Here is a 23,778-nt window from a genome sequence, read left to right on the forward strand (position 1 = left end):
CCTCTCCCTCTCCCTCTCCCTCTCCCTCTCCCTCTCTCTGCATCCTGCTAGCAATTTTGTATCCGGTTTGGGAATTCCAGAAACATCTGCAATTGTCTTTTGTCCAACCACACATGTGCAGGCTGAAGGGCTCAGTCATGTTACTACCTGCAACACCCAAGACATAGAAGAGCCTGGCCACCACCCTGCAGGATTGCACCTGCCTCCTCCTGCAGAGACCAGGCACTTCTCAGAAGCACAGTGAGGGATGCCTGGATGGGAGGGATGGCTGGTACTTTACAAGTCTTCTAATAACACAGACACCACCCACCACCCCACCACCACCCCACCCATCACCCTCCTACCCCCCCCCCTTGTGTGGCAAGGGCAGGAGAGACTGGAAAGGGTGAGTCTGGGCTATATTCAAGATCCAGTCACAGTCACACTGCTCCTCCCCTTCTTTCTCCATGGTCCAGTCAGCTCTGGTGACTTCACACAGACCTGTTAGTTGCTATGACTATTTTAACAACAAACAAACAACACTCTTCCCCTCCCCCACCAAAAACCAGGATCTCATATAGCCCAAGTTACCCCTGAAATTATTGCATAGCCAAGGCTGGCCTAAAGTTCCTGGTCCCCCTGTTTTGGGATTAAAGAAGCTCACAATCATGTCTGGCTCAGAAACACACTCTGGACTATGAGCACCCTAACTATAAGAGACCTTCACTCTCTGGGGCCAGATCCCCTCCTCCTGCCTCTCTGGTCTTGGGTTCAGTCCAGAAAGTATCTACACACCTAGTCTTTTTTTTTTTTTTGAGACAGGGTTTTTCTGTGTAGCCCTGGCTGTCCTGGAACAGGACTCACTCTGTAGACCAGGCTGGCCTTGAACTCAGAAATCTGCCTGCCTCTGCCTCCCAAGTGCTGGGATTAAAGGTGTGCGCCACCACCGCCCGGCTAGTCTTAGTATCTCAATTAAGCAACGCATTCGATATATCTGGGAGACTGAAGAAAAGACACTCAGTACTTAGGCACGGGCTATGAATATCCACAGTTAATATCAGTGCTCAGCTTGGCATCTATCGTCTCTTTTCACCTATAGGTCCACCAGAATAGCTATTGCTCACTGGATATAGATGTATATCCTCCATCCCCACGGAGCAGTCCCTGTGCTCTTACCTCACTCAGAGCGACAATGACACAGTCTTATCCATTTGACGCATTTAAATGGACAAGATTTAGAGTCCTCCAGGAGACAAAGCTCTGGGCACATCTGTCAGGAGATTTCTTGGAAGAGGCAAGAGAGAGGAAGTGACATGCCCAAGGTCGCACAGCTCCTTGGGGACAAATCTACTTCCTGTCAGTCCTGCATGGCTCCCTTCAAGTATACCTACAATCCAGAAAGGATCCTGTGCTCACAGAAGAGAAGACCCTGTACACAGTCACCACAGTTCAAACCATGGGCCTACCCTGTGCCCTCATTTCCTTCTGTGGATAATTCAAGTCTTCCCCGAAGGCAGAGGACACTCTTCAGGGGACCATGGGACAACAGAAATGATTAAAGGTGGTTAGGGATGAGGATGAAACAGGAGGAAGAGGAGTTGTGACAAGCCCAAGGAGGTGGCACTTTTCGGCTCCTGAATTCTGCAGTCATGGTGGGGGTTGGGGAGAGATGAAGTCTGACTTTACAGGGTTCTGGAAACCAAGGCAGAGATGCAAGGTTTCATATGAAATACCCATCATTTAAATACTAGCAGCCAACCCAAAGCATTTTAGTACAAGGTACACATTAAGAACTAAACACACCCAAACTCAGGCCTCTGAGACTCTGGCTTCTGAAACTAGTCCCCAGGAATGTCTTTCTGGTTGGAAGATCTCTATTGGAGGCAAAGAGAAGCATGCCCAAGATCCCAAGATTGGGAACAACTTTGGATCTAAACACAACTTTTCTAGCAAGCTATGGAACTTCTGACTGGGAGGTGATGTCAAGTCACCTAAGACAACGTCTATTCCTGGATGCACAAGGCCCACATTAGCCCCACATGTGCTTGCAGGACATTCTGGTGAAACCAGATAGCAGAAACAAGGCAGTGGTGGCATTTCTAACGAAACTCTCCAAGTATCCGTCTCAAGTAACTGTGGTTCTGATTTGAGTGTAATACTGAAGACAATAAATTAAAGAACACACCCTCGGCACTGCCAGCTCCAAGTCATTCTCTGACGAGCATCCTAAAATTCAGACAGGCGTACACAGGAGAAATGACCCTCGTTATCAGGGCCGGCCCATCTCCCACTTCCCGTCCTATCCCGTCCATAAAACACAGTGATTTACAGAGTCCTAGGGAGGGAACCTCTCGCTTCCTCTCAGCAAAATTTATTTCTCTTTAATGGGCTGCCATGCCTCTCCATCCTTTCTCATGGAGTATGTTTGCTCTCCATCTCCTGCCTCCGCTCTTTTCTCTTCTGAAGGACAGGCAGCCCGTCACTGTGCAGAAATGCTTAAAAACAGAACAAGCCCAAGCCAGAGGAAGCCGCCTTCAACCCAGGCCTGGCAGACACAGGATTGTTTCAGCCCCCATCTGACTTTTATTGGGGGAAAAATACTTACTACAGGGAGTAAGGTTGGCCGTCGGATGAAGGATGGGAATGCGGCTCAGAGTGTGGCTGGGCCCTGGGGATGGGGCCATGAATTCCCACAAGGGAGACACAAATGATTTATGCTTCATGCGCACAGCTTGGGGACTAATGGAGACTGGGATCTATGATTAGACACCCACTGCAATTACTTCAAATTCCTACCCTTCCCTACTCCCTCCCCATGCTTGTCTTCCCAATAAGCAATTGCCTGAACCCTGGAGGCAAGAGGTTAGAGGGGGAAGGAAGGGCTTAGAAGTTACATGCCTGCCTATGAAGGTTCCTGCCTCTGCCTAGGAAAACATCTCCTCCCTCCTGGGAAGGGGGAGAGAAAAGAAGAGAGAGAGAGAGAGAGAGGGAGAAAACCTCAGTGCAAATAATTACAAACACTTGTCTGTCGTTCTTTCTGAAGCCTTTTGTTTGACATTCGCTCATTTGATCCTTGCAACAGCTTCTGCTTGGTCCGTGGGATTCCATCAACAAAAAACGAGGAACCGAGGCCCAGAGTTCGCCCCCAGGTTACATAGCTACAGAGGAATGATTGTGATCCTATATCCTACTTGACTACCGCCATATCTGTCAAGGTTGTCTGAATCCAGAAGCTCAAGCAAAGAGAAATCATATGTATCATCAAATAAATAAAGAGCTTGCTGCATGATCCTGAAGACCCAGATTCAGAGCCCTAGCATTCACATAAAAGCCTGGGTATGTATGGAGTGCTCACACACACACACACACACACACACAAAACACACACACACACACACGGAAAACACACATACACACACACATGGGAAACACACACACGGGAAACACATGCACAGATACACACACACACAACACACATACACACGGAAAACACACAAAGGGAAACGCACACACAGATACAGACACACACACACACACACACACACACACACGGGAAACACAGACACACACATACACCAAAAAGAAAGTATAAAGTTCAAATGACATTTTTGAGAGTCTAACTCAGATGACTTTGGAACGGAAAGAGCCAAGCGTGTATTCTGTTAAGTCACATTTTATTTTCAATAACATGAGAGCTCTCCTGGATCCTCACCCCATGGCATCCCAAAATTATGTCCTTCCTCCTCCCTTGGGGCCCCAAGTGCCTTTTAATTGTTGCAATGACTCCCTCCACAAGGAGAGCTGCTGTGCAGAGACTGTCAGGCATGATAGATTCCAGATCACCCATAGCTCTGGACAAGCTCCCTGGAGGCCAACTAACCCAGATTGTTCCCTTGGGAAGGACTAGGGGTGAGGGGAAAGTTGGGCTGGGGTCCTCAGTCCTAGGGACCACCCCAATCTACTCAGAAAGAAGGTTCTTCATGTCTTATGTGTGGCTGCACTGGGACCGAGGACCATGTCCACTCTGGTAAGCAGGATCAAGTCTGTGAAATGAAATGAACATTTCTGAAGAGGACAGACGCATGTGTGTGTGTCAGAATCTGACCTCACCAGCCTTGGCCCATAGGAAATCAAGTAAGACCAGGTCTCCGGCTGGAGGACTCCACCCACATTTAACAAGGCCAGCATAGACCTCGGACTTGGTAGACCAGTAGGCTCGTCTGCTATTCCTACTTTTACTCCCATGAAAATGCTCTTGCTGGGTGCTCACCTACTGGAGGCACCAGGGACATTTGCAGATTCCCTTTCGATTCACTCATTTGAGCAATTTCCTGGCCTCTATCTGCAAAGACTGGTTCATTCCTCCTGCCTTAGAAATACAGAAATGAGTCGTGAGCTGAATGTCACCCAGCATATCGCAGGGTCTGATAGAGTCCTTGGAGGGAGTAAAATGAGACCCTTCCAGGGCTAACGAGATTTACTCGGTAGCTAAAGTTCAAGTCAGTATAAAATCTGGGTATAGTGACAAGGATCTGTTGCTGTGGGAACCAGGGCCAGTCTGTCTTGACCTGCTGGCCAAGCCTGATGACCTGAGCCCAATCCCCAGAGAGAACCAACTCAGGCAAGTTGTTCTCAGGCCTCCATACACTGGGCTGTGGCAGGCCTGTGTGTGTGAGTTGATTCACAAATTAATTAATTAATTAATTAATTAATAAAAGAACATAGAAGATACTGGACATTAACCTCTAGCCTCTACAGACACAAACAGACATTAACCTCTGGCCTCTACCGATACAAACAGGCGAACCTGCAAACATTTATACATATACACCAATACCACACACACACATGTAACAACCAGACCCTTGCCAAAGATGTAGGGATCAGAAAGTTCTGATACTTATTTTGACCTGTTTAGTTTAGTTTCTTCCCTCCTAGGTCACCCAGCCCTCCACGAGGCAGCAGCAGGGAACCAGTTCTATTGTCAGGTGGATGCCCACCAAGCCATGAGAAGCACTAGCTTTATACAAGGTAGCTACTCAATCACTTATGTGCTTAAGTGTACCCAGGGATTTTTGCAGGGCTCTTTTGGAGAGAAAATTCTGGAACATTCAAAGGAAAGATTCTCTTACAGAGTTTTTTCTTGCACTTACTGATGTTGTGGGCTCATTATTTTATGTGTGTCTGTGTGGATCCGTGTGTGTGTGTGTGTGTGTGTGTGTGTGTACAACATCAAATGTCATTCCTCGGATACCAACCACTTTTAAATTTTTATTTATGCAGAGCCTCTCACTGATCTGGAGCTCTCTGAGCAAGCTATGTTGGCAGGAGAGGGAGCTCCAGGGTTCTGTCTGTTTCTGCAACCCCAGTTCTGGGATTATAGACTCACAACACCATGCCTGGTTTTTATTCAGTGTGAGTTCTGTGGCTAGAACTCAGGTTCTCATGCCTGCAAGACAAGCACTTTCCAACTCGGCCTGCTCATTGTCTTTGGCAGAAGGAAGGTCTGTCTTGTGTATTAGAGGAAACTCAGTAACGTTCCTGGCTCACAAGACGCCAGTTGTGCCCTCTCCCCCATGACTGGTAAGCAACCAAAGACGTTTTCAGACATTGCCATGCATCCCATGGGGGAGAGGAGGAAACTGATCAATTCTGGCTGTTACCGCTGACCAGCTGGTAGAGGTGTGGCTATATTTCAGAGGGCCCACCAGATCACCCTTCCTGGGCAGCAAGACTAAAAATGGGGCTTTCTAGAAACCTCAAGGTGACCCAGGAAGGGAGTACAGTGACTTCCTGCATCCAGACAAGATCAGTCTTCTAGAGTTCGATCCTTGGTGGGAGCAGAAGAAAGAGATCCTGGTGAGGTGAAAGCTAAACTCAAACACCATTCAGAAGCCAGGAACTGGTTCCAAACCCTCAACCTGTTAAATAAGATGAACCTGTCTTTGCTGGTTTTGTGCTTCTGGGAACTTCTTAGCCAGCATTATTGACTCCAGCTCACCTGACCCACATCTCCCTTTGTCCTTTCTAAGGAAAGGTCGGTCTCTTCTTTAGGTTTCACTTCAGTATAAGAAGAAAGACAAGCCTGCAAAGACCTGAGCTGCTGGCATTTACCTGGGCAGGCGAAAGCACAGCTTCTAAAGAAGTGGTTCTCGACTTGAGACCCTTTTGGGGGTCGAATGACCCTTTCACAGGGGTCATATATCACACAGCCTGCATAGCCGACGTTTATATTATGATTTAAAACAGTAGCAAAATAACATGTATGAAGCAGAAATAAAATAATTTACGGGTCACCGCAACATGAGGAACTGTGCTAACGGGTCGCAGCCTTAGGAAAATTGAGACCTGATCTAAAAGCCATCCTAAGGCTGGAGTGGAATTGGGACCTTGATTAAGACACTAAGAAAATGAGGGGGAAATCTGACAGTTTCTGAAAAACGAAGAAAGTGCAGCACCATGTGTGAACACGACTGCCCAGTGGGAATGCAGGCTCTATTTTGTGTGCTTCATTCCTTTGAAACAGAAAGGGAGGACCACAAAGGGGTGAGGAAGCAGGAGCCACTGGGTTCAGGAAACAGACCCTGCCTGCAAGGAGCGCCAGAGGAGCCTGGAGGCAGGTACTTGTCAAAGCAGTAAAGGATATGGCAGGCAGGGAGGGGACCCCATAGGGCCCCACCTTGTCCTGTTTGTTATGTGTCTCTCTTCTGCATGCAGAGAGGAATCTATGTCCACAATGCAATCACTTCACCCTCCTCTCTTGACCCACACTGTCCTGGGCAGAAGGTATCAGGAGAGCTGCACAGAGAAAATAAGACCAAGTACAGAGACATGGGCAGACACAGAACACACAGGGCAGCCTGTGTGATGATTTTTTGTTGTTGTTTGGTTTTTGTTTTGCTTTTTAAGACAGGGTTTCTCTGTATAGCCCTGGCTGTCCTGCAACTCACTCTGTAGACCAGGTTGACCTCAAACTCTGAGATCTGTCTGCCTCTGCCTCCTGAGTGCTGGGATTAAAGGTGTGTGCCACCATCACCCAACCTCGATAATGATTTTGCAGGAGTTACCTGTTAAGACTCAAACAACTGGAAATATGCTGGACTTTATAAACAAATCTGTTATTAAAATTGGTTTCAGGGCCTGTGAGGTGGATTGGTGGGTAAAGGTGCTTGCCACCAAGCCTGACAACCTGAGTGTTCAGTACCCAGAAAGGAAAAAAAGCCTATTTCTGCACAGTGTCTTCTGACTTCCACACACACGGTTATCTGTTTGCCTTCCCTAGCATCCACACACACAAGTAAATAAATAAATACCAAAAAGGGGGTTAAAAAATAAGAATAAAAGGAGTTTTATTCATTTCCTTTCTCTTCCTTATTTTTCATTTTTGTTATTTATTTTGATAGTTTTTTGAGGCAGAATGTTTCTATGCAGGTGGACTGACCTGCTATTCCCTATGCGACCCAGGCGGGCCTGGAATACCTAGTAAGCCTCTTATAATGCTTTTTTCCTCCTTTGGCCATCAGGAAGTTGAACGTGTAGTGTGGTACTTCATTTCTCAGGGAGCTGCTGTAGTCAGAGCTCACAAAAGCTATTCTGTACCCTCTGCTTCCTCTCCTCCCTAAAGACCTTCCTAGGCTATCTGGGCCATTCCTGGGACTGTCGCAGCCTGACTCCATTTGCTCAACAGTCTAAATCAATCTCTCTCTCTCTCTCTCTCTCTCTCTCTCTCTCTCTCTCTCTCTCTCTCTCTCACACACACACACACACACACACACACACACACACACACACACACGTATGCACGCACGCACGAACGCACGCACACATGCACAAACTTGGCTTCTGTGGGAAACCCCGAAGTCAAAGCTTTGACCCTGACATGGCCCAGAGAGTGGGAGAACTAAAAACATAGAAACATCAACGATGTCCCCAAACCGCTGCCTTGTTGGACTCATTCCATCATGCAGTCCACAAAGCTCAGCTTTCACCATTTACTCAGAAGTAGCTTTTCTGGTTTTGCATATCGTCCCCGTGGCTCTAACCCTGCTGCCTGCTGCTCTCTTATACAGCGCAGCTTTCTTACTTCCTTGTCTGACACAGCCTTTAGCAGGAGAGTCCTTGCTGAGGTTACACATCCTGCACTCCAAGCCAGCCCTTGCCCTGGCCTAGGGCTTCCAATTAGGGCAGGCTCAGAAGAGAGCAATATAGAAGACTGGGAAAGGACAGCCATTATCAAAAACCACTACACAGAGTCTGCCTGAGACAGAAGTGGCGCGCATGCGCATGTGGAGAAAGGGGTGGTCCATGATTTCTGGTGTCTTCCTATAGCCCTCCATCTTATTTTTAAGAAAGGGTTTCTCACCAAACTCAGACTTCAGAGGATTGGCTGATTGGCTGGCCAAACAGCCCTGGGCATCTGCCTATCAACACACCTGGAGCACTGAACTCACCGTATAGTCCTCGCTTTTTACATGGGTGCTGGGGGCCAGCACCCAGGAGCTGCTTATGCGGCAAGCATTTTAGACACTGAGCCTTCTCCACAGTCTCTGCATGGATTTCTGAAGAATAATTTTTAGCTTAAAAGGCCAAATAAAATAGATTATTGGTCAGTGTTATGGTCTGAAGGGATTCCTCATAGGGGCAGCTCGAAGCCACCAAGATGAATCCTCTCCTTAAGTCTCTGGAGATCATTTGGCATCACAGTTTGGGGCGTTCATACAGGACGTTGCGGGGGGCACTTCTGGCATCTAACAGAAGTCAGGAATGCTGATAAACATGCCGCAATGTACAGAAAGCCGCTGCCTACTGTCCCCACCCCCAAAATGCATAATTTTAAAGCTTTAAATATCATCGAGTGCCCAGTTTGAGAAACTCTGACCAAGAATACCGAAGAGATCGGCATGCCCCCACTTCCCAAAGCCAAGCCGGAGCTTGCTGTAATCTCTGGCATCAAGGAGGATCCATGCTCCCTCAACACCAGGTTCCAACAAACAGACCTGGGAGTGGATCCAGGAAAACCTGAAGGATGAGGGCAGGAACAACCAGGAGAAGGAAAACAGTACCAACATGATTAAATAAATTAGCCCAGCTAATTACTGAGTGTCTAACTTAGCACCTGGAGCAACAGCTGGGGGTGTACAGAATTGAACAAACATCATCCCCAGCTCGAGCAGGCTTGGGGTGTACTGTCCTGTTCCTCACTACCTTCCCCCAGCATAAAGCGTGGCTGACAGACAGACTAAGCAATAGAGTCTTGGTGCAGAGTGTCTGCCACCTGGAGGTGGGTTCCCTATAGGAGGCGCCTCTGCACATCTGTAGCCCTCAAAGAGAGGGCTTCTCAGGGCAAACCTTCCTCTCCAGCTGACGGCTCAGCTTCCCAAGTGCTGCCTTCTGAAGCTCACAGTCTTCTGCTCCTCATGTGCTTACGAAATACCCAGGGAATGCTATTGTCCCGTGCCCTTAGACAGCTTAATCAGCTTCTCTCCTCAGCTCCTCAGGGCTCAGCCACGCTTCCTCCATTTCCCAATCCTAGCCCATCTACTCTCTATTTTACAAGGTATTCCCACGAAGACCCACAGCCCTGTACCTTAACACTCTGACGTCCCTCCCAAAGCTGCCACCATAAAGTCTAACTAGAAGCTGTCTGAGCTGGCAGTGTCGCCAAGCCACTTGGTTGATTTCATGCAACAGCAGGGCAGTTGTCAGGCTGACTACAGGCATCATGCTGCCCATGCCCCAGCAACTTAAATGAAGTGCACGCCAGTCACATGGCTATAGAGGAGGAGCACGGTAACCCCTCTCACTTCAAGTTTGATTTTCAAACTGTTATTTAAGTGATTCTCTGAGAATCCCATCTTGCTAGGTTAAATGGCAGCACTTGAATGACCCCAGAACCTGTGGGCGTGTCCTTTATTTAAAAGAAGACCCTTTGGAAGTGAAATTCAGAGTCTCCAGGTGCAAATCTGCATGTTCTACATACTGGAGTTTTAGCAGCAAATAAGACAAACGCACCTTTTCATGTGTTCAAGTGGGAGACAAGGCTAATTCTTAGTATACAAATAAATTCGGAGTTTGGGAAGAGTGAGGAAAGAATATCAACCTTCTCCTAGTCAACTTGTTGCCATATACATATCCATAAAAATATGGTGCCCAGATTTGTGTTGTTGATTCATTGACATATATATATATATATACATATATATATATATATATGTGTGTGTGTGTGTGTGTGTGTGTGTGTGTGCATATATCTCCATTCTTCTCAAGTGTTGCATCTCAGAACTCCCATAACAACCCCATGAAAATGTCTGTCCTCAATTCCCTGTATACTCCCTTAGATCTATAGCCCGCTTTTTCTTTCCCTCTATATCCTCACTCTTCCCAAACTCCATATTTATTTGTAAACTAAAAGTTAGCCTTGTCTCCCACTTGAACATATGAAGAGGTACACTCTTCTTATTTCTTGTTAAGACTCCAGTACAGAAACTATGCAGCACAGATTGGTTCTTAAGACTATTTGAGGAGACAAAATTTTTAGTTCCTATGTTCAAAACCAGAGAAAGTCAAGAATATTATAATCTCATTCTTGAGTGGATTTTTTTTTTTTTTGTAAGTAAAATCTCCCTGAGCTAGTGAGGACTTTGACACACTTATTCTGGTGACCTTGTAAGTTAGGGTTTGTCTTTGGGGGAATATGGGAATTTTTCTCCATAGGGAAATCCCTACACTCCCCATAGATAAATAAAATAATTGCCTAAAATGTCCCTAAATTTCTAACAAGTGTTTTTTTTTTTTATCATAGTGTTTTATATCTCCCATCGCTAGCACTTTCTTCATGGAAATTCAGACTGGGGTACACAGTAGGTGAAGAGCCAGGGTAGCAATGGTGCCTTGAAAGGCAGAAGCCGTAGAGATGAGCATATGAATGTTGTTACCCTGGGAAGACATGTGGGTGAGTGACTAGCACTGAGGCTTGGAATGTTCCTGCATTGTCAAATCTAGTAGGACCTCCTTTGTAGGGACTTTTTAGGGACTCTAGGCTAGTGTGCCTTGCACACAGTAGGACTGCATTCCCCTACTTAATACCGTCAACTTGATGCAGACCTAGAATCACCTATAAAAGGGAATCTTAATAGAATTAATACCTTTACCATGTTAGTCTATGAGCATATCTGTACAGGACCATCTCAACTGCCTCAATTGATGCAGGAGAGCAAAGTCTACCATGGGCAGCACCATTCCCTAGGCAGATAGCCCTGAGCTGTATGAGAAAGCTAGCTAAGCAGGAGCCAGCGTTTCTGCTTCAAGTTCCCGATCAAAGTTTCTGCCCTGACTTCCCTTGATGATGGGACCGTGGTCTGGAAGTGTAAGCCACGAAAACCCTTTTCCTTCCCAGGTTGCTTTTGTTACCATGTTTTTTTTTAATCACAGCAACAGAGACCAAACTAGGAAACCATGCACATTGGTCAACGGGCACTGGACTAGAGCAAGCTCTGGACTCTATGAAAGGCAGACATGGAGCCTTCCTCTTCACCTGACCACACTGTACCTTGACCGTGTCATTACAGGGCTCTTTAAGAGTGGCATAATGAGCAGGGGTCTCTAAGTTTTTGATGTCTTGGGTATTCACAGGAAGAATTAATGTGGAGCAACAGACGAATTTGAAGATTTTCATGAAACTCTGTCTCTCTCTAAAGAAAGCCAAAGCTATTATTTGTATTTCAGTCTGCATTCATTCGGAAAGCTACTCAAGATGAGGCTGTTTTTCAAGCCAGTCCCTGAAAATTGCTGAGTCACCGCTGTGTGATTAGAATCCAAAGACCTCGTTTGAATAGGAGACTCTTCCCTCAGAAGAAGAAAAGAACAACTGATCCCTGTCTTTGTGGGTGGGAGGTCCTCTCTAGAGCTGTCAGCACATCTTCTGCTTCCAGGTGAAATGGACCCCACATCACCAGCTCCACCAGCTCCCATCATATTTCCATGGCATTGGTTCGTTACCAGAGTATTGACGAGACAATGAGAAAGGGTGGCAAGTATAGAAACAACCGTGAGAAGAGAGGGAGATCCTCCAGAAGCATCAGATCATTGAACTGTTTTTAGTTGCATACGGGACCGAGTTAATTATTTAGTGAGAGGTGGGAGACAAGCTTGGTGGTGCACACCTTTAATCTCAGCGCTCAAGAGGCAGAGGCAGGTGGATCACTGTGAGTTTGAGGCCAGCCTGGTCTATATGGAGAGTTCCAGGACAGCCAGGAGGACATAAAGAGACCCTGCCTCAAAAAAAGTTTCATAGGAGGGTAAGTATGGGGATTGTGGGATAGTCAGTTACATTAATTTGCTCCCAGAGGGTAGCCATTGTTGAGACAGGATCTGGAAAACCTGGGCAGTTATGGGATCCTCAAGGGAGGTTAAAATGAGTGAGAGTAAGTGTTTAAGAATTAATGCCTTTAGGTGTAGAGATTAAACTAAAGACTCAGAAGGCTCATAGGATGGTGAAGGGGACCACAGCCTGTACCTCAGGTGTCTCAGTTACTTTTCTAGGCTGTAATAAAACACCAGGACAAAGGCAACTTCTAGAAGAAAGAGTTTATTTGGGCTTACGGTTCCAAAGGGATAAGGGTCCATATGGTAGGCAATGGTTGTAGCAGGCAGCAGACATGGCGGCAGAAAACAGCCAAGCGCTCACATCTCAAATCATAAACAGGAAGCAGAGGGAATGAGCTTGGGAAAGGTGTAGGGTTTTGAACCATCAAAGTCCAACCACAGTGACACGCCTCCTCCAACAAAGCCACACCTCCCAATCCTTCTCAAACAGTTTCACCAACTGGGAATCAACCATTCAAATATATGAGCCTGTGGGGCCATTTCTCATTCAAACCACCATATACACCAAGATGCTTGCCATTTTCCCTGTTTATATTGATTGTACTCATGTTTATACTTATTCTGCATAAGCAGTGGCAGGCATCATCACTAAGGCTTTACTGTGAATAAGGTGGTGATCCTCAAATGCTGTACCACACATTCACATTTAAATATGCATGTGCAGACATCCACATACTGATAATCTAACCTAAGATCATGTTTGTTGATATCATTTCAATTATTGTCTTGGTGCTTGAGTGTGTACCTTAATATTCTCATGAAAAAGATAGTTTTAGTGATATAATGAATGACAGAATTAAGAAGCATGCATAAAGCATTGTTTGTACCCAGAGAGATACATTTTGTTGGTAAGAAAAACACTCAAGGATTGTTGTCATCAAAACCAACTGTCTTTGCAAAACTAGCGACCTCTATTGTTTCATGAAATGCCCTCTGTGTGTGTGTGTGTATGTATGTATGTTTGGTTTTTTGAGGTGGGAGTCTCACTATCTATGTAGCCTTGACTGACCTGGAACTCAATCTGTAGACCACGCTAGTTTCAAACTCATAGAGATCCAGCTGCCTCTGCCTCCCATGCCACCACTGCCTGGCTACCAAATGCCATTTTTACCCAAAGAAAATAGATAAACTATGGTGTTCATACTTGGGTGTCTGGGAGATACACTCTCATAATGAGCTAAGAATGCCTGTCAGAAAGAGTGATTTTGACTACTGACATAATTTGCGCTTCAATCAATAATTAGACTATTACACAGATGTGGGTTCATATCCATCATCGTGAGCTTCTCGGCTTTGCTCTACTGACCCATTTTTTGGAGAGCAATGGTCATGTGAAAGAATGGAGGATGGGTTGGCACAGTGAAGTAAAGGCATCTGTGTTTGGAAGACCTGCATAAAGTGGGGAAATAGTTATTTTTCAAATGACCAATAAAAGATGTCTTATAACCCAGCACAAGTATAATATTCACTTAATAGGCAAGGGTGACTGAAAGATTATTAATGTAATGGAATAAGAAAGTTCATAAAAATAGTTTCTAATTCATATTGGGAATAGGCACACAGCTAACTCAGTAGTCTCAACCTAGTGTGCACAAAGCCCTGGATTCCATCCCAAACAGTGCATAAACTGAATGTGGGGGTGCAGTGTGTGCCTACAATCCCCAGAAGAGATCTGAGGTTCAAAGTAATCCATGGCTATATAGCAAGTCTGAGCTTGAGCTATTTGCGATTGTGTCTTTAAAAAAACAAAAAACAAAAACAAACAAACAAACAAAACTACCACATATCTCTCTACAGATATGAGGTAGAAGCCGATAATAGAATCCACCATTTTCTAATAAGCCAGATAACACAGAACATAGCAAAATGTTTTAAACGCTACTCAGCTAACTACTAAATTTTTGTTTCAGAAAATTGTGATATTTCATAAAAATGTTAGTATACGATGGGCTTATTATTTTTGTTTTTTAAATGAATGAATACATAGATCTTAATGTTAGTTCTAATTTCTAATTAAATAAAAATGAACAGGAATTGAAAGGTTTGTTCTGGGGAGGGGGGAGGGTGAGCTGGTGTTTGTCACTTCCATAAGGGAGTAAGCATAAGGGAGCCTCAGCATTTGAGAATCTTGTGGTAGAAGAGTAACAACTTGGGGGGAAACCCACAGAACGTTTCTAAAGTTAAAAGAGACCATAAAAGACATGGGAAATAATGATTTTTCTTTTCTTTAGGTTTTTCTAATTCCAATTCAGACTCTTTGTCCTCAGTGACTCCTGTATCAGATGAGTGCAGAGGAGAGAGATACAGATAGGTAGGAAACACTTTAAATTTTATCTAAAGCCTTTTTCTCCTCAGATTCTGTTAACTCAGCTCTAGATGGTGTCCGGCACACTGTAGCTCGATGCTTATGGTAATTAGTTCACTTAGCATGTGTGCAGTCTCATCATATCACAGGGAGGTTCGCCTGATGGTCAGAGAGCCTCCCGCCAGGCTGGGAGGTGGGTCAGCAGGTAGAGGCTGGCTGTGGAGGGGTGAGAGCCTGAATCTGATCCCCCGGATGCACAGACGAAGTAACACACACCTGTAATGCCAGCGCTCCTAAGAGGTGGGAAGGAGAGTCAGGAGAATATAGAAGTGGAAGTTCACCGCCCGGCTAGCCTGGAGCACGAAAGGACAAATGACAGAGATCCTGCTTCAAGCAAGGTGGAAGGCATAGACTGGCATTCAAAGTTGACCTCTGACCTCCACATGTGTGCTTCTACTCCACACGGGAACACATACATCACACATACACACAAACACACACACCTTTCACTCCCAGACACCTCCTAGCTGAACACAGACACATGCAGTGCAAAGGTGCACATTTGAAACCAATCCTTGGTTGAAGTTTATAATAATCTAGATTCCTAAAATGGAATTAACATCCTTTCGAAAAGCCAAAGAGTTACCAAATTTTGCCAAATAACAACGGCATAAGATCACTTCAATTAACATGTTAATGAAAAGCCACAGAAGCTGGGAAAGTGGTAAAGTGTAGCCTGGGAGTCTGGGAGTGAGGCCTCTCTGCTTCAGAAAGAATATTGAGGAGAACCTCCCACTTATTTACCTTTCTCCAGCAGGGAAAAGAGTCATTAACAGCAGTGCGCCCCGTGTCATTAGAAGATGCTAAGAATATTCTTTAAAAACTTTTAAAGCCTGCTTGGTCTTTGGTCACCTTGCTCTCTCTGGGTGGCCTGAGCGAACTAATTCTGGGATTTCTGTTTCTACAGCCATAAAAAGACGCTAATGAGCATGCCCAGGGGAGCAGTGGGAACCAGAACTCTAAAGACGAAGAAGCCTGGCTCCGAGAAATTTCTGGAATGGGCACCCGAGATTTCAGATGCTCCAGAGACCTCACCTAGCAGCAGCAGGAGGAGACATCCTGCAAACCGTGTCCTCTCCTGCTTGGATGGTCTCCAGGAGCTGTGCAAACCACTGCTGTTGACAGGCAAGTAGCCCCAGTATCCAGCCTTGGGCCCCTTAGTCCTAGTCTCCAGGACCTGGAGGCGATTTCCTGGTCAGACCTGAGGCACACAGACCCCCTTATGAGGTTTTCCATGCCACCTCTCTGGGCAGCTCTGGCAGGCCAGCATGACTCCCTTGGGCTGCATAATTAGCAGGCCTGAGTCCAGGCCTGGTATGCTGTGGTTGCCCCCAGCCCCCTTCTCAGTGGCGCCATTTCTGCCCCACTGTGCACACAACCCGCCCTTCCTCTCCCCTCCCCCATGCCACCTCACCAAGAGAGGGTCCCCACACTCGGCACTTCTGTTCTACTCCAGGCCACCCTCATCCTGACATGTTTCCTCATCTCCTGGCACAGGCAGAGTGGGCCTGCGCGGTGCCGCTGTCACCACCTCAGAGCCAAACTTTGTCTCCCCTCATTTAGAGATCTCCCAAGCTGGGAGTGGGAAGAGAGGTCTAAGGAGCACAAGAAGTCTCTGTCTGTTAATTTCAAGTGGTCTTCTCTCCTCATCAACATCCATCCTTGGAAGGTAAGGTTTAAAGAGGTCATTTAGTCCATGTCCCTACTTTTGAGGCGACTGTCTGCCTCCAGAGGGTTGACACACAGAAACAGCCGTTGCCTACTGGGAACCAAACCCAGAGAAGTTGATACTGTAAGGTGCCACAGGACCCACACAACCAAGCATTCTACGCCTGTCTCCCTAACCCTCTCGGCCACTCCTCTCAGGCCACGCTGACACCTTCCTTTCAGCCAAACCCACACGATGCCTTCTTTGAGCCAGCTTGCCAAGAGCCAGAGACTTCCCCACACCAGTTGCTGGGATTTCCATTTTAAGGACTAGGCGTGAGGCGAACACTCCCTTTGTGCACCTTCAGCTTCAGCTAGGGGAAGGATTTTTTTTTCTCCTCCAGCATAATAAAAAAGTTCTATGACTTTAATTAAATGCACTTATTAAAAAAGGGTGAAATATTTGGAGCGGCTGTTTCTGTGCTGGAGGCATACTGATTTTCCAGCATGCTGGAGAGCGTCTGCATCCGCCTGCTCTAGGCCATTTTTAATGCACAAATAAATCCGCACCTGACGTGCTGACAGGTTATTATACAGTGTGGCAGCCAACAAAAGTAAACACAGGGGCAAGTCTTAACCTCTTGCAGGCCCATCGCTTTCTCCATTGGGCCCAGCTCAGGTATACATACGGGACCATCGCTGGCAAAGCCTTTTCTTACACTTGGGCATCCTCCTGTCCTGGATCCTGTGCCTGGAAATAGGAGGCTATGATTCCACCAGGCAGTCTGTGGGGTAGACTGAGGAAGTCTGTGGGGTAGACTGAGGAAGAGAACACAGAGGAAGATGGACAGCACATGGTGTTCCTAGGTCCCCTGCCTCCTGTCCTGTTTCTAACTACAGCCAACGATCTGCAAGTTCTCACACTGCAGATCATCACAATCTGCCAGCAGAGTCCTTAACCGGATCTCTAACCCCAAAGCTGCCTCTGCAGATGAGAGACTGACCGGGTAGTTCTCCTAGCTCTGGCTGATACGAAAGAGGCAGGACAGCCACCAGGGAACTGATGAGGAAATGAACAGTTTCAATACTCTAGACCCTACACGGCAGAAATACAGCTAGTGTAAGTTGAAGGGATTTATTGACATGGAGGGCAGACTACTTTTCTCCCACTACTCAGATGGGTTATCAGTGTAGTGCCCCTAGGAATACACACACTGCAATAGTCAAGGATTCAGGCTGGACTTGACTCGCTATGGTCCCATGGAGTCCACTTATGCCATTGTCCCATCTTTTTGCTGCTTAAGACCTAGATTTCCTCATCTGTATAATGTCTTCAGCTGAGGTGGGGTAAATGAAGGGCAAGATAGAGTTGTGTTCCCCGTAGCCTGTCAACCATCACCCTATCACACTGCAGCAAAGATCAAACCATGATATATATATACAGATAATAAGAGCTATTGTTATCATAATGGATGAGTTATTTATGACAGCGTGTGCACGGTGGTGCTAAGTGCTTTAATACATTATCTCATTTTATCACTGAATTCTCTGGGGAGCAGATCATCAGGAGAAAGAGGAGAAGGAGGAGGAGAAGGAGAAGAAAATGAGATGGAAGAGGAGGAGGAGAAAAAGGAGAAGGAGGAGGATAAGAGGAAATGGAGGAGGAGATAGAAGAGGAGAAGGGAAGATGAGAGAAGTAAACGGAGGAAGAGAAGGAAGAGAAGAAGGAGGAGAGAAGGAGAAGACGAAGGAGGAAGAAAAGGAGAGGAGGAGGAGAAAGGAGAAGAGGAACAGAAGGAAATGGAGGAGGAGAAGGAGGTGGAAAAGGAGGAGGAGAAGGAGAGAAGGAGGAGGAGATGGAGGAGGAGAAGAAGGAGTAAGAGGAGGAGGAGGAGAGAAGGAGAAGATGGAGAAAGAGGAAGAGATAGAGGAAGAGGAGATGGAAGAGGAGAGGGAGGAGGAGGGGGAGGAGGAAGAGGAAAAGGAAGAGAAGAGAAGGAGATGGAGGAGGAGACGGAGAAGGAGGAGAAGGAAGAGAAGGAGGGGCAACATCACCCTTGACTAAACTGAACCATATTGTTTCAAATATAAAGGAGATCAATTATAAAGACTGGAAAAATTATTTTTCTACTATGAATAAATTAAGAACACATACATTGATGTTTAAAACCAAGAAAAAATATTTGGTACAACGAAATGTAACCAAGTAAACACAGAAATTCCTGTAATAGAAATACAGAGTCACCCTGCTTGACATTTGCCAAGCTGACCATGTGACCCTGGGCCCTGGGCCTAGAATCTGAGAGAGAATGTTGTTGTTACACATTTCAGATCACAGGCTTCTCTCTCATTCTCACCTCTTCATGATGGTCAGGTCGAATTCACCGTTATGAGTAACAGTGTGTGTACATGTTTGTGTGCGTGTACATATTTGTATATGTGTATATGTATGTATGTGTGTGCATACATGCATGTGTATGCACAGGTATTCAGGGTCCAAAAGTGTCAGATGTCTTCTTCAATTGTTTTCTACCTTAATTTTTAAGACAGGGTCTTTCCTTGAACCCAGGAACATGAATTTGAAGGAGTGGCTAGCCAGCAAGGCACAGAGATCCTCCTATCTTTGCCTCCCAGTGATGGGGTTCCAGGGAAGCCCCACCCCACCAGGACTTGCATTTTATGTAGGTGGTGGGACTCTAAACCCAGGTTCCCATGCTTGCGTGGTAAACACTGTACTGATGGAACCAATTTCTCAGCCCATGAATTTTCTCTTCTTTACTGGTTGTGAATGTTTAACTTGCAACAAAGAGAATACATTTAGCCATAAGATTTTCTACTGGGAGGCTAGAGAATAGTTAGCCACTACCAAACAAATGATGTTTCTTGTGGATATCTGCTAATCACATGAAATTTAGGGAATGTCTTAGTTCCTGAAACAGAGCTGACTCCATTAATGGGTATGAAAACTCAAAGACTTTCTAGTCTCAGACTCCCTTGCAGCTGGAACAGAGTATCAGTTACAAATTCTCCCAGATAGCCATGACTATGCCCAACTTTGAGCCTAAAGCAGTAACACAGAGCAGAAGAAACCTGAGACAGCCACTCTGGTTAGTGTGGGCTAGCAGCAGACTTCTCATTTGATGTTACTACAAAAATCACAGTTAAGCATTTCAGCTTACATAATAACATTAGTAGTGGCAGGGGCTGTGATCTGACTGGAGAGGATCTTGCACAGGTTCCTATACCCAGGTTCAGTCAGGCAGGTTGAGCTAGCCATGTCCAACAACAATATCATCATCTGACCAATTGTGCAGTATCAGGGGATGCATCTCCTTTTCTTACTCTCCCAGAAATGTTGCGCTGCACCACCTGACTTCTATAACTTCACTACTTTTGGCTTAACTAGCCATAAGTGGTTTCTGTTGTGCATACACACACACACACACACACACACACACACACACACGTCTTAGTGAGGGTTTCTATTCCTGTACAAACATCATGACCAAGAAGCAAGTTGGGGAGGAAAGGGTTTATTCAGCTTACACTTCCACATTGCTGTTCATCACCAAAGGAAGTCAGGACTGGAACTCACACAGGGCAGGAAGCAGGAGCTGATGCAGAGGCCATGGAGGGATGCTACTTAACTGGCTTGCTTCCCCTGGCTTGCTCAGCTTGTTTTCTTATAGAATCCAAGACTACCAGCCCAGGGATGGCACCACCACAATGGGTCCTCCCACCCTGGACCGCTAATTGAGAAAATGCCTTATAGCTGGATCTCATGGAGGCATTTCCTCAACTGAAGCTCCTTTCTCTGTGATAACTCCAGCTTGTGTCAAGTTAACAGGCAAAACCAGCCAGTACAATATATATGTGTGTATATGTCTGTATATATGTACACATACACACACACACACACACACACACATACTCACTGCCATTACCACCTACAAACACAAGCAATACTCAGTTTTGACATCATAGATCAGCTTTGCCAGTTCTGAAATGTACACAAGTGTGGTAACACAGGTTCGTCTGGCCTAGCAGTTTCTCTGTTTACCTGTCAGTTGGTGCGATATTACCCTCAGAAAATTCATCTGTTGGAGTTGCATGCAACTGTAACATCTTTCATTTTGTTGCTATATGATATTTTTTCGGTGACTAAGTGTAGAACAGTTAATTGTCTTTATTCATTCTGCTATCAATGGCAGTTTTCAGTTGGGGCTACTACAGAAAGTGCTAGAATGCCTATGAGCATCCTAGAGTATGTGTTTCAGTGAAATGTGAATCTGCAAAGTGTGTGTGTGTGTGTGTGTGTATGTGTGTGTTCATGTTAGTGCATGTGTATGTATAAGTGTGTGCATGTGCCAGAGGTCAACCTAGGTACTTCTCCTCAGCAGCCTCCCATCTTGTTGGCTAAGACAGGCCTCTCATTGGCCAAGATCTTAGTAATTAGGGCAGGCTAACTGGCCAATAAGCCCTAGAGATCCATGTGTCCCCAGCTCCTCAGTGCTGGGACAACAAGTGCGCCAGACTGGTCTTTTGTTGTTCTTTGCTTGCTTTTGTGTCTTTTGTTAAAGTTTTTGACTTGGGTTCTGTGATTGAACTGAGGTCCTCATGCTTAGAAGGCAAGCACCTTACTGACTTCGCCATCTTCCTTTCCAGGTTTGTGCTAGGCGTTTCCTGGTATTTATATAAGCAACTTCAGCAGCTCAGCCAAACTTTGCATAGCCCAGCATCCCATGAGAGTGGAGAAACCAATTCAGAGGGTCAAAGGCACCAACGTCAGAAGACACAGCAAAGCGTTTTCCAACGAGACCATGTCCATTAGAAGAAATTCTTAACTGAACATCCAGGTGTGGGATATCAGCCACAAAAATGAAAGGCAAATAGGGTGGGCAAACCTTCCCTCTCTTCTAAATCAGTTTCCTTTCAAATGTGTTAAGAGGATCCAGGTATTTGGCATTTTGCAACCAGTTTGGCCTGGGCTAAATGATGGCTGATGGGTCATTTAGAAAGTCAAGGGCACAGCTGGAATAAGACTTCAGAACTCTTGACCTCCAGCAGCAGAGACTTACATTCTGTCCCAGAAACAATGGCCACAGGTAAACAACAGTTATGCACCCCTGCCTTAGCCCACATGCCACACTCAATGCCTGTGAGAAAGAATGGCTTACACTGAGGTCTGGATCATGGTCCTCAATGCTTAGGGGACAGAACTCAGTGAAATCAGACTAGCAGGGCCAGCATGGGAAGCAGGGCTGGGGAGGAGGGAGGAGTAAAGCACACCCGAGTGTCCTGACTTAAGGAGACAGTTACTTTTCAGTCCTGCTGATTTTTGCCATATGGAGAAAGAGAAACTCATTGCTGCCAGATTTTCTGACTTTTCAGGAGAAGCCGAGAAACTAAACTTTTAATGATCTATTGCAAAATGTAATATTGCTGGCTGACTTCAGGAGGTGAGACACTGGGGCGTCTGTCCCTGGAGACATCCGTGCTCACAACTGAGCATTTCTTCCTCCCTGCCCCCAATCCTAGCATCTCCCCTTCCATTAACCCCTGTGCTTAAGATCTTTTCTTTAAAAAAAGAAAAGTCTTCTAATAAACTCAAACTCTATTTCAAAATAGAAAGAAAGAAACAATGAAAGAAGGAAAGAAAGGAAGGAAGGACTGGTTAACCACTGCTCACCTAGGAAGCCCTAGGATTTTAGATTTACAAAAGAGGTCTTTTACTTAGCACACAGCATCCATAAATGCAAATGAAGGATTCTCAGCTCCAAACAGCAAGAGTCCAGCCTCTAGCTCCCTTCTCCTCCTCACACGAGTAAACGCCTCCCACACCTACAGCCGTTACTGCAACCCTGACAAAGCCATCATCAAACACAAGAGTCATAGGTACCTCCAGCCTGAAGGAAACCAAATCTTTGTGTTTTTTTTTCTTTATGTCTGGCAATTATGTGTCCTGTAATTATTATAAGTCACAGGCTTGGCCCCCAGCCTTACTCACACACAGAATGGTGGACTCCCTTCACTTGGAGCAACCAGGAAACTAGTAGACAACTTAGACACTAAAGAAGGTATGGATGATTTTTCTTTGACACAGTAGACATAGTTTCGAGTCAGCCAACTGTCCATGCTTGAGTTCTCAAGCGGCATGCTAGGCTGAGCTGGCTGCCACCGCATGGGATGGGGTGGGCCTCTCTTCTCTACTGTTCTCTAACTACCTAGCTTGAACAGCATCTCCCTGCACATTTTTTGTTCTCTTCACTTTGATATGCATGCACACACACACACACACACACACACACACGCACGCATGCATGCAACAGCTCAGACGGTTAGCCAGTCAGAACAACCCAGCAGCAAATATGCATGGGAATGGAGCTGCACTTGCTGTCTCTTGGCTTTGCCACCCACTGGTGAGTTTCTAGATGACTGTCCGGCATACCTGATGTCTGGATACCTTTGTGGTAAAAATCCTGTAGTGCCTGAAACAGGTATATACGACCTCATGGGTACAGTCAGAAAAGCAGCAGGCAGACACACTTCTGTTCCTGCTACACTCAGTAGACAGGCAGAGGCAGATGTTCCACCAGACAGGAAACCAGAGCATGGAAAGGTAATAAGGTCACTGGGGCAAAGGGCAGATGAAAGGTAAGAGAGAAGAGAACCAAAGCTCTGAAACTCAGGGGACCTCTGTCACCCACAGGGGCAGCTTGTCCCCGACATGGGTGACTATAACAAACATTTGATAAATTAATAACCCACAAGCTCAATAAACATTAGCTATGTACCAGACACCTAAGGTCATGGATTCCTGTGTTCTTTCAACAGTCTCGTAAGGTTCAGTGAAGAATCTTGGAAGATGAAGGAACTTCCCAAGAGGTTACTGAGCTCACCTCAAAGGGCTTTAGTGAGATTGTGGGGACAGGCAGTGACATGGTGAGTTGTGAGGGATTACAGGACATGGCTAACACAGACGCTCAGTAGCTGGGCCAGGCTGAACTTCTACCAGCCAAAGTCAACAGCACCCCAGGGTCTCACCAGGACCTGCACCCCAGAAAGTCTGCCTCTAGAGGCCCTGTCATCTTAAACCTCAAAGCCAGTAACAGTGCTGAGTGAACTGCTTCCTGGTCAACCTCTTGGCAGGGACTGGAATATGGCTTGGTGGGTCAGCATTCAACTAGATGGCCAATGCCCTGTGAGTTCCAACTCTGGGGCTACGAGAAAAAGTAATGTCATCATGTAGAGAACAGATCTGTATCTCAAGCATAATCTAGTCCCTCCTCAGTAGAGCAGTAAACATTTAAGATATAACCCCATGGGTGAAATATCAGACTTGGTTTGTAGGGAAGTACTTAGAAAGAGAGAGAGAGAGAGAGAGAGAGAGAGAGAGAGAGAGA

The sequence above is a fragment of the Grammomys surdaster genome, unplaced genomic scaffold (genome assembly GCF_004785775.1).
Source record: "Grammomys surdaster isolate TR1022 unplaced genomic scaffold, NIH_TR_1.0 126906, whole genome shotgun sequence".
Classification (NCBI taxonomy): domain Eukaryota; kingdom Metazoa; phylum Chordata; class Mammalia; order Rodentia; family Muridae; genus Grammomys; species Grammomys surdaster.